The sequence below is a fragment of the Alexandromys fortis genome, unplaced genomic scaffold (assembly GCF_014885135.2).
Source record: "Alexandromys fortis isolate MF-2015 unplaced genomic scaffold, M_Fortis_MF-2015_v1.1 scaffold_61, whole genome shotgun sequence".
In the NCBI taxonomy this organism is placed as follows: Eukaryota; Metazoa; Chordata; class Mammalia; order Rodentia; family Cricetidae; genus Alexandromys; species Alexandromys fortis.
In genome coordinates, this window is record NW_026067962.1 from 6,065,378 (window position 1) to 6,077,335 (window position 11,958).

The following is an 11,958-nucleotide window of genomic DNA, read 5'->3' on the forward strand; positions in this document are numbered from 1 at the left end:
GCCTGCCCATCTCCTCCTATTGACGATCTCTAATTGGTCTTTTAAAACCAGATCAGGTTTCCCTGCTGGCCAGAGGCTCCTCTTGCAAAATTCCCTCGTTCTGTTTCCTGGCTCCTGCCAGGGGCCAAGATCCCTCTCACCCCTCAGACGGGTCTTCAGGAAAAGAACCAGGTTCCCTGTTTGCCCGGGACCTCACCAACCAAAGGCCTACCTCTTTGATTTAATTGTCCTGGGGCGATCTGCTCTTGGTGTTGCACTGGTCCCTGTGGCCTGCGTTGTCTGCCACTGTGTCAGTACCCGCCGGTCCCGGCCGCTGCGCCAGCTACGTCGCCCGCTGTGTCCTATTTCACAATTTTATGTGTTTCCAGGGCGCTTTGTAGTATGTAGACCTTTATTAAATCTACAAAACCATGTCAGTTTGCCTAAAGTTTCCAACTGATGTGACTGATAAAAAGGTGTAAAATTAAGACTTCTTGGTTCTGATTCTGATTCTATCCTGGTGTGTATCTAGTCATGCAAGTAATAGCATATGCATGCCTCCATTGTTTTTATTCACAGAGAATTATTTGTACTGCAGCTCATTTATTCATTGTATTGTCCTTGTGGACAGATGAGACCCTTCTGATTCATTTCATATTCTTGGGGCTGACTTTACACTAGACCCAGTGAGCTACTTATTATTTTTTATATCTTCACATAGTGCTACATAAGAGACAAAATTAAGACTTACAAATGAATCATAGAACTTCAGGGGAGATTAATTTCAGAACCACTCTCATTTTTAATAAAATATAAATTGTCCCCCAAATAGAAAATTATACAAGAATTATACAATAGATATTTCCCCCAGGGCTATAGAGAAGAGAAGATGGATGCAGCTTGCTGAGTTTACCTGAAAACATTTTACATGTGTCTCCCCCACTGTTGTTAGTTACAGATTTGTTCAACAAACATTTATTGAGCACCACTGCTTCACTGGGGACACATTGATAAATAAATAAAGTTTTCTTTTCTAGAGGGGCTTACAATTCAATAAAGCCATGTGATATCAGAAACCATGCCCATAAATTCTAACCAAGATGATTTCATAAATGTGAATTAAACAATGATAACATCAATAACTATGGCAAATTGGATAGGGGAAAGCTGATAAGGCCTCAACACTACACAGCAGACTATCAGCACTGAGGAAATCTGGGAGGGTAGAAAGTAACATTTCACAGGGAATAAAGTACTGATTGGCAGGCCAGTGCCAAATGTTCATCCCTGAAAACACTTAATGTTGAAATAGGAGCGGCAGGGCTGCGTCCCCGGCACCCGGCCGCCTGCATGGCTAGCTTATGCCCGAAATAATTACACGGAAACTGTATTCTTTCAAACACTGCCTGGCCCGGCTAGGTCCAGTTTCTTATTGGCTAGCTCTTACATATTGTTCTAACCCATTTCTAATATTCTGTGTCGCCCATGAGCTGGCTTACCAGAGAGGATCTTAACCTGCGTCTGTCTGGAGTGGGAGCATCATGGCGACTCACTCACTCAGCTTCTTTTTCCCAGCATTCTCCTCTGTCTACTCTGCCTACCTAATTTTCTGTCCTATGAGGGCCGAGGCAGTTTCTTTATTATTAACCAATGAAATCAACAGATAAGATACAAGACCCACCTCCATCAACTTAAAATTAACATTTTCAGGGTTGAAATGACAATATTTAATAATATAATCATATATACATCGTATATACATATGTGAACATGCAGAAAATAACAATTAGGGGGGAAAGATTGCGAACTGGAAGGAGAGTAGGAAGGAGTATATGGGAGGGTTTGGATTAAGGAAAAGAAAGAGAGAAATGTTGTAAATAAGCTATCACCTCAAACAATAAAAACTCTTTTTCAAAAAAGTAATAGTGCAGTAACAATAAGATCAGGAGGAAGAAACTGGCTAAATAGTTTTACCCTAGAAAACCTGAGAAGTAGAATGCCTGTTTCTTGTTCATGGCAAGTTGTCAGAGCTACACTGTGTTCTTCCAGAACTTTGTCTCAGGCAGAGCCTAGAAGTGAAACAAATATTTAGGGGCGCATGTTAATGTTCAGACTTCTTGTTTTTGTCTATTTTATTTGGCAAAATAACTTTATTGAGTACATTTAAGCTGTTTGGAATCTTTGTATGATCATATGCCCAGCAAGGTGTGCCTACATCTCTAGCCCAGACACCAAGATAGAGGGTGAGACAACCAAATGAGGTAGCTCATCTCTACATGGCCAATAAATGCTTACTAGTCACACATCTGGGGCAGTCCTTTCTGGAGATTTTCCTACTCCACAGGAGTTGTCCTTGCTTCTTTTCTCTTAAGTTTTCAACTAGTATAAATTAAATTGTTTTTGTGAAATTTACCTATTGCCTGTGAAATGTATTCTTTGAGTTTATGAGACAAAAAAGCAAAACAAATAAAACAACAACAACAAAAACAAAAAAACTAAGCCACCTGTGTTGGCAGAGCCTGCTCATTTATTCCTTTGTTTCCAACTGCTCAGGCATGAAACAATCACACAGAAACTATATTAATTACAACACTGCTTGGCCAACAACTCTAGCATATTTCTAGCAAGCTCTTACATTGTAAATTAACCCATTCCAATTATTTTTTTACCATGAGGCTCATGGTTTGCCAGTATAACCAGGGCACGTCTTTTTCCTCCAGTGGCTACATGGTGTCTCTCTGACTCCGCCTATTCACTCTATCTATCTATCTATCTATCTATCTATCTATCTATCTATCTATCTATCTATCTATCTTTTCCAGCCTGGCTATATTCTGTTAAGCCAGTGGCCAAAAGCAGCTTCTTTATTCATTGACCAATAAAAGCAACACATATACAGAAGGACTTCCCACATCATTACTAACCCTGACTTGCTAGGATTGTCCAGGATACCATGAGTCAGGATCACTGGAATCTGGAAGGACATTATCTTACAAATAGACCTCCACTCATTTTTCCAGGTGTCAATGATATTCAGATTTGATAAATGATGTTTAATTAGAATTCAAGGCAACATAAAGGAATACTTTAAAAACCACTAATCAAAACAAAACAGTGAAAAATCAACAAGACAAAAATTCTAAAACATTCTAAAAATTTTAGAATGCTTTTTTTTTGTTTTGTTTTTAAGAGAGACATAGAGTGAAAACATAAATTTGGATGGGTAGGGAAATGAGGAAGATCTGGATTAAAATGTGTGAAGAGAAAACATATTCAAAATATATCACATGAGAAAATTTAAATAAAATGTATTTTTTCTTATACCTAGCATTTTACCAGCCAGGGAAGCAAGCAGGCTAATTACCTTTCCTTCTCATCCTTCTAAACAATTACCCAGTCCTTTCCCCAGCTTTGCATCAGAACTCTTGCTGCAGCCTCCTTTTACCCACTTCCCTTATCTCCAGTGACATTCGTATATCTTCCCCTCCTAAACTATTTCCCCCAATCCATTGCTTTCCCCAACCCCCAACTCTAGGAGGTACTCCCTTGGAACCACATTTCATTGTGACTAGCGAAGCAAGTAGGCTAACTCTTCCTCTATTCTCTAAAGTCCAATACACTAGTCTCATCCTAGGCTTTATAGTTGATCTTCTACATCACCACCTCATTCTTTCCCCTCATTCCCAGAGATCTAAGTAGATTTTGATGGAACACACTGCTTTCCACTTCCACCTCCCCAAACCCTGGTCCTCAAACCCCCTCAAAAACCCATTATACCTGAAACATCTGGTGTGCACACAAATCAGGACCCAGGTGATTTTCCTAATAGACAGCACACAGCTGCCACACTGTCATAAGAAACACAAATAAATAGAAATCAATGCACAAAACATCTACCCAAGGCCTGATCTCAGCATGTAAATTACAACTTTCCCAATCCCAGAAACCAGGACAGTAGCCTAAAAACAAAATCAATAACACTCAGGAAAATATTCCTCCTCTAGAGCTGAGCAACCCTACCAAAGCAGGCCTGAATATTCCAACATAGCTGAAGCAAAAGAAAAATACCTTAATGAAGTCTTAGAATTATGATAGAGGTCCTTAAAAAAGAAATGACTAAATCACATAAAGAAATCTATGAAAATACAAACAATGGGAGAAAACAAATGAAATATTGGAAGACATGAAAGTCTGTAAAGACTGTATCCTATATAAAAGTGCCTCAGTTTTGACTCTGTTATCAAACCATTTCATAGTATGATATAATATGAAAAGCAAAGCGAATTCTCAAAATCAAATAAATGTGTAAGGAAAATCACATAAGCCTTGTATAATGCCATCCATAGTGCAAGCAAAATAGTTAATAAATTCATGAATGGTAATGTTGTCATTAATCTTATAACTTTCAAATTTATTACTTCATTTACCTTCCTTAGACAATTTCAGTGAATTGGTGTATGTGTAATAATCTTTATTGGCCAACAGGTATCACAGTTGCAGCCATTTGGCTGAGAGGCATGCATGGTGTGGGAGGTCCTTCTTTCTATGTTGCTTCTATTAGTTAATGAATAAAGAACTGACGTGGTCTATAGCATGGGAGGAGGAAGATGGAGTTAGAGGGATAGAATGGAACCACTGCCAGAGTCAGACAGGCCAAAACTTTGCCAGTAAGCCACGGCCATGTGGAGATACACAGATTAATAGAAATGGATTGAGTTAATATAAGAGTTAGCCAATATGAACATAGAGCTAATGGGCCAAGCAGTAATTTCTTTAATACAGTTTCTGTGTGATTATTTCAGTTCTGGGCAGCCGGGACAAACAAGCTACCTCCCTCCAGTCCATGCAAAGAGACCAAGGACCTGCAAGCAGCCCTGCTTTGGTTACATGCTTGTTGTCTACTTAGATACTGACCAATATGTTTTGTTTAACAAATTAAGAACAGTTATTAAGAACAATTAAAGTGATTCTGTACATGGAGGATCATTTTTGGTGACCAGAATAAGAAAAAACACCCAAAGCTTCCCCTCAGTCACAAGCCACTATATGCAGAATGACAGGCTGTGGTCAGGAAAGTCTGGGTCCTAGACAGTAGCTGGTGGGCCATGGGTGGGTGAGAAAGATGTACCCAGGAGTGCAAGAGGGGCAGGGATCCCAGTAAGTGTGAACTCATTCCTACATTGAGATGAAGGAGAATGAGTCGGCTTGGGGAAACACAAATAAAACAATCCTACACTAGCTCTGAATAGGGTATAATAAGTTTTTTTTTCTTTTTTTTTAATTAAAGAGGAACTCACATATCACAATGGGGAAAAGGAACAGAATCCAACATCAACATCCAGGTTTGACAAGTGGGAAGCGAGAGAGTGAATAGGCAGACCTATATGCTTTTTGGTACACAAGACCATACTCAACCTGGTCCAACCTCTCAAAGGCCATTGGATGAAGGAGGTTCCCCATCAGAAAATGATATTAAATATAATTTCATGAGGATGATAGAGTGCCTTAAAGAGGAAATGAAAAATTCCCTTAAAAAATGGAAGAAAAGAAAAACAAAAAGAATCCCAAGAAAACCAAGAAAAAAAAAAAACAATCAAAAGGTGAAGCAAACAGTTGAAACATTTGAAGACTTGAAAACTTAATAAAGGCAATAAAGAAAACACAAGCCAAGAGAGTTCTGGAAATGGAAAATCTGGGTAAACATTGGGGAACTACAGATTCAAACATAACCAACAGATTACAAGACATGGAAGAGAAACTCTCAGGTATGAAAAACACTATAAAGGAAATAGATTCATCGTTCAAAGAAAATGTTAAATCCAAAAAATTCTTAACACAAAACATCCAGTAAATCTGGGACACCATGAAAATAAAAAGACTAAGAATAATAAGGATATAAGAAGGGGAGCTCCAGCTCAAATCCACAGAAAATATATTCATTAAAATCATAGAAGTAAACTTTACTAACCTAAAGAAAGATATGCCTATGAAAGTACAAGAAGCTTACAAAACAACAAATAGACTGGACTACAAAAAGTCCCCTTGCCATATAATAATCAAAACACAAAACATACAGAATGAAAAAATATAAATAGCTGCAAAGGGGAAAGGCCAAGTATTATACAAAGGCAGATCTATCAGAATTACACACTACTTCTCAATGTAAAGCCTCAAAGCCAAAAATTCCTGGTTGGACACATTGCAAACACTAAGAGACCATGGATGCAAGCCCAGACTACTATACCCAGCAAAGCTTTTGATTACCATTGATGAATAAAACATGATATTCGATGACAAAAACAAATTTAAGCATTACGTATCCAGCCATACAGAAAGTACTAAAGGAAAACCCAATTAAAGGAAGCTAACTACACCCACAAAAACACAGGCAACTGATAACCCCCAACATCATAACCCAAGAAGGGAAACACAAAAACAATACTACCAAAAAATAACCGGAATTAACAACCACCAGTCATTAATATCACTTATTATCAATGAACTCAATTCACCTATAAAAAGATACAGGCTAAGAGAATGAATACAAAAACAGGATCAAGCATTCTGCTGTATACAAGAAACATTAATCTCAAAGACAGACATTACCTCAAAGTAAAGGATTGGGAAAATATTTTCAAATCAAAAGAATTTAAGAAATAAGCAGGTGTAGCTATTGTAATACCTAACAAAATAGACTTCGTACTAAAATCAATTAGAAGAGATGGAGAAGGACACTTTACACTCACCACCAGAGAAACCCATCAAGATGAAGTTGCAAACCTGGACATCTATGTGCCAAATGCAAGAGCACTCACATGTGTAAAAGAAGCATTACTAAATCTTAAATTGCACATCAAACCCTACTCATTAATAGTAGGAAACTTCAACACTGCACTCTCCTCAATGAACAGGTTAACCAGACACAAACTTAACAGAAAAATAAGAGAGCCAACAGATGTCACAACTTGAAATAACAAACATCTATAGAGCATTTCACCCAAGTACATAAGAATATACCTTCTTCTAAGCACCTCATGCAACCTTCTCTAAAATTGACCACATACTTGGTAACAAACAAAACCTTAACAGATACTCACCATGGTTTAAAGTCAGAATTCAACCAACAATAATAATTGCAGAAAGCCTACAAACTCATGGAAATCGAACAGTGCTCAATTGAATCACACCTAGGTAAAGGAATAAATAAGGAAAGAAATTAAAGACATCCTAGAATTTAACAAAATGAAGGCACAAAGTGCCCAAACCTATGGGTCACAATGAAAGCAGTGCTAAGAAGAAAGTTCATAGCACAAAGTGACTATAATGAAAGTGGAAAATCTCCCAATAGTGACTAAACAGCATAGCTGAAAGCTCTACAACAAAACAAGTAAGATTCACCAAGGAGGAGTAGATGACAGGAAATAATTAAATTAAGGGCTTAAATCAACAAAATAGAAACAAAGAAAACAATACAATGAATCAGTGAAACAAATATTTGGTTCTTTGAGAAAATCAATAAAATAGACAACATTATTCCAAAGTAACCTAAAGGCAGAGAGAGAACACCCAAATTATTAAAAAAAAAACTTAAATTAAAAGGAGACTATAACAATAGACACTGAGGAATCCAGAGAATCATTAGGTATTTCTTCAAAAATCTGTAATCCACAAATTGGAAAATCTGAAGGAAATGAACAATTTTCTAGTGAGGTACCACAAACCAAAGATAAATCAAGACCAGGTGAACAATTTAAATATACCCATAAGCTGAAAGAAAATAGAAACAATAATCAAAAGCCTCCCAACCCCAAAACCCCAGAGACAAATGGTTTCAGGGAAGAATTTTACCAGAACTTCAAAGAGGAGCTAACAGCTATATTCCTCAAATTGTTGCACATAATAGAAACAGAAGCAACATTACCAAATGGTTTTCATGAGGCCACAGTTACCCTGATACCCAAACCACATAAAGACTCAACCAAAAAAGAAAATTATAGACCAATCTCCCTCATGAACATTGAGGCAAAATACTAGCAAACTGAATCCAAGAACATATCAAAAAATAATAATAATAATAATTGTCCACCATGATCTAGCCAGCTTTATCCCAAAGATGCAGGGATGGTTCAACATATGAAAACATATCAATATAATTCATCACATAAATAAACTGAAGGCAAAAACCATATGATCATCTCATTACATGCTGAATAAACATTCAACAAAATCCAATACCTCTTCATGATATGGTCTTGGAGAGATTGTTAATACAAGGAGCATATCTAAATATAATAAAAGCAATATACAGCAAGCTGGCAGCCAATGTCAAATTGAATGGAGAGACACTCAAAGTGTTTCCAATAAAATCAGGAACAAGACAAGGCCGTCCACTTTCTCCATATCTATTCAACATAGTTCTTGAATTTTTAGCTAAAGCAGTAAGACAAGAAAAAGAGATCAATGGGATACAAATTGGAAGGGAAGAAAAATTTTTGCTATTTGCAGATGATATGATTGTATATATAAGTGAGCCCCAAAACTCTATCTGGTAACTCCTACAGCTGATAAATACCCTTAGTAATATATCAGAATATAAGATTAACTCAAAAAAAAAAAAAAACAGTAGCCCTCCTATTTACAAGTGATAAAGAATGTGAGACTGAAATCAGAGAAACATGACCATTCACAATAGCCACAAATAATTTAAAATATCTTTGGGTAAATTATATAAAATATCTTTGATATATAAATATCAAAGAAGTAAAAAACTTGCTCAACAAGAACTTTAAGTATTTGGAAAAAAAATTGAAAAGGGTATCAGAAAATAGAAAGATCTCCCATGCTCTTGGATAGTTAGGATCAACATAAAAGAAATGGCAACCCTACCAAATTAAATCTACATAATTAATGCAATCACCGTCAAATTCCCAACACAACTCTTCACAGACCTCAAAAGAACAATAATCAGCTTCATATGGAAAAACAACAACACAACAACAACAAAAAAACCCAAGGTAGCCAAAACAATCCTGTACAATAAAGGAACTTCTGGAGGTATCACCATCCCTGACATCAAGCTCTATTCTTAGAAAAACAATTTTAAAAAAATCTTGGTATTTTGTATAAAAACAGACAAGTTGAGCAATGGAATCAAATTGAAGACCAAGATATTAGTTCACATGCCTATGAACACCTAATTTTTGACAAAGAAGCTAAAATTATACAATAAAAAATAAAGCATCTTCAATAAATGATGCTGGCATAACTGGATGCCAACATGTAGAAGAATGAAAATAGATCCATATCTATCCCCAAGCACAAATCCTCAATATAAATCCAACTACACTGAACCTGATAGAAGTGAAAGTGGGAATTCATGTGCACAGGAGACCACTCATGAATATAACACCGGTAGCATGAACACTGAGAACAACAATAAATAATTGGTATCCCTGAAACTGAGAAGTTTCTTTAAAACAAAGGACACACACAATAAATAAGAGAAAAGGCAGTCTACTGAAAGGGAAAAGATCTTCACCAACCCCACATCAGACAGAGAACTGATCTCCAAAATATATGTAAAGAACTCCTGAAACTATATATTGAGAAAAGAAACAACCCGGTTAAGAACTACAAACAAAAACTGCTTTGAGATTTTTTTTTTCTCCTCCTGCCAGAATGGCTGAGTTTGACAAAAGAAGTGACAGATCATAACAGTAAAAATGTGGAATAAGTGGAGTGTTCATACATTGCTGATGGGACAGCAAAACTCTATAAAGACTATAGAAATAAGTGTGGTAGTTCCTCAGGTAGATGAGACTCAATCTAACTCAAGACCCCGCTAGAGAACACTTGGCATATAATCCAAAAGGCATTGCATCATATAACAAAAACTTGTCCACCCAAGTTCTTTGCTACTCTATTCATGAAAACCAAAAACTAGAAACATCCTAGATGTCCCTCAATAGATGAGTGGATGATGACAATATGGTACATTAACACAATATAATATTACTTATACATTAAAAAATATATCTCAAAATTTGCAGGGAAATTGATGGAACTAGAAAAAACACCCTAATTGAGTTATCCTTAACCCAGAAGGAGAAATTATGGGATATATTTTATTATATATGGACATTAGTTCTTAAGTCATTGATAACAGCTATAATCAGTAGAAAAACAGAAAGAGTAGGTAGAGATTAAGAGACTAAATGGAAGATATAGATCTTGTTAAGAAAGGCAAATGCAATAGATAATTATAGGCAGACAGAGGAACTGAAAGCAAAGGATCAAGTGGGTAGGGAGTAGGCTATGGGAGGGAATACAGGGAGATACCGCTAACACAAGGGACATTTGAGAAGTAGTATGATACCTAATACAACAGAAACTTCCTAAAATATATACATATATGTAGGCAACCTAAATGAAATCACCAAATATTGAGAAAGACAGAGTCCCACGTGGCCATATCTTGCCACCAAACCAAGTTTCCAGTACTGGGCTTGGGTTACATTTGAGTTGTTAGCCAAAGGGTCTCACATTAGGGAATACCTAAACCACCCAGGATTTTGCCAAGAATGTAGGCTGCCCTCCATACACTGACAGCAAATTCACATTGATGAAGACCAACATATCTCATTGAACATGGAGATATCAAGTTGGTGCCTGACTAGAGGCTCTTCCCCTGTATTCTAGAATCTTTGATTACAAGGAGGTACCGTGTACACTACCAAAAGAGAAAAATAATCACTAAGTCAGCCACAAATCCTTTTATATATGATGGTATTGCCTATAAAAGATGCTAGGGAAATGGTGACACAAAGTTTGTGGCACCAACCAACCAGTAACTTATTTGACTTAAGGCCCACTCCATGAGATGAAACTACTTTCTGACACTGCTTAGGTGACCAGAAATCTGGGACTAGATAGACACGGGGCATAAGGAAAACCAAAAATCAAAAACAAAAACAAAACCTAAAAAAAAAACCAGTGATAAAATGACTCCTAATGGTATTCTGCTATACTAATAGGTCAGTTTCTTTAGTCATTTTCAAAGAATATTTCCTCCAGTCCTCCTGCAGTAGCTAGGAACAAATACAGAGAGCCACAGATAGATATTGCACAGAAGCTGAGGGATCATGGAACTCTCAGCTATAAATATGATGTCTCCATCAACTTCCTCCCCTCTGAGCTTAGGAAACCTTGCGAAAGAGGAGGTAGAGTATAAAAGCCAGAAGGAATAGAGGGCACTAAGAAAACAAGGCTCTCTAAGTCAACATGAGCTAAGTTCATATGAACTCACAGAGACGGAAGCAGCATGCACAGGGTCTGCCTGGGTCTCCATCAGGGGCTCTGTGTCTGTATTATAGCCTCCAGGTTTGTGTTGCAATGGCATTCCTTTGTGTAGAGAAGAGTGAGTTTCTGATCCCTGGGCCTTCTCTCAGGCTCTTTTATTTACATTGTTTTTTTTGTTCTCTACAATTTCAATATGATAGTTTCGTTTTATCTTATTATATGTCATTTTGTTATACTTTACAAAAACGAATGAATCAATCAATGGAAACCTAGTCATGGGTAAATCTTAACAATTGTCCTGTCATTTACCCCTGTTCAGAGAGGGATAACCAGTTTTCTTCAAAAGAATGCCACTGAATCACGACCTTGGGGAGAATATTGCAAAGCCACAGTGGTTAAGACTCAAAGAAACAAATGGTCAGTGTCAGAATCATGTTATGTGGGATAAAACAGAGAGAACTGAATTTCTATTGTGAGGTACTTGCCTATTTTATTTGTCTGAAAGTAATAAACAGAGGGGAAAAAATGAGCCATAGCCATAGGGTCTGAGAAAGAAGAGGCCAGAGGTCAGTGAAGGGGGAAGACATGGAGAGAACACTGTCAAGAGAAATGTTCAAACAGTTAATTTTGAAACTCAGAAAAATACATTTCTAATACTGATAATTGACTACAAATGTAGAA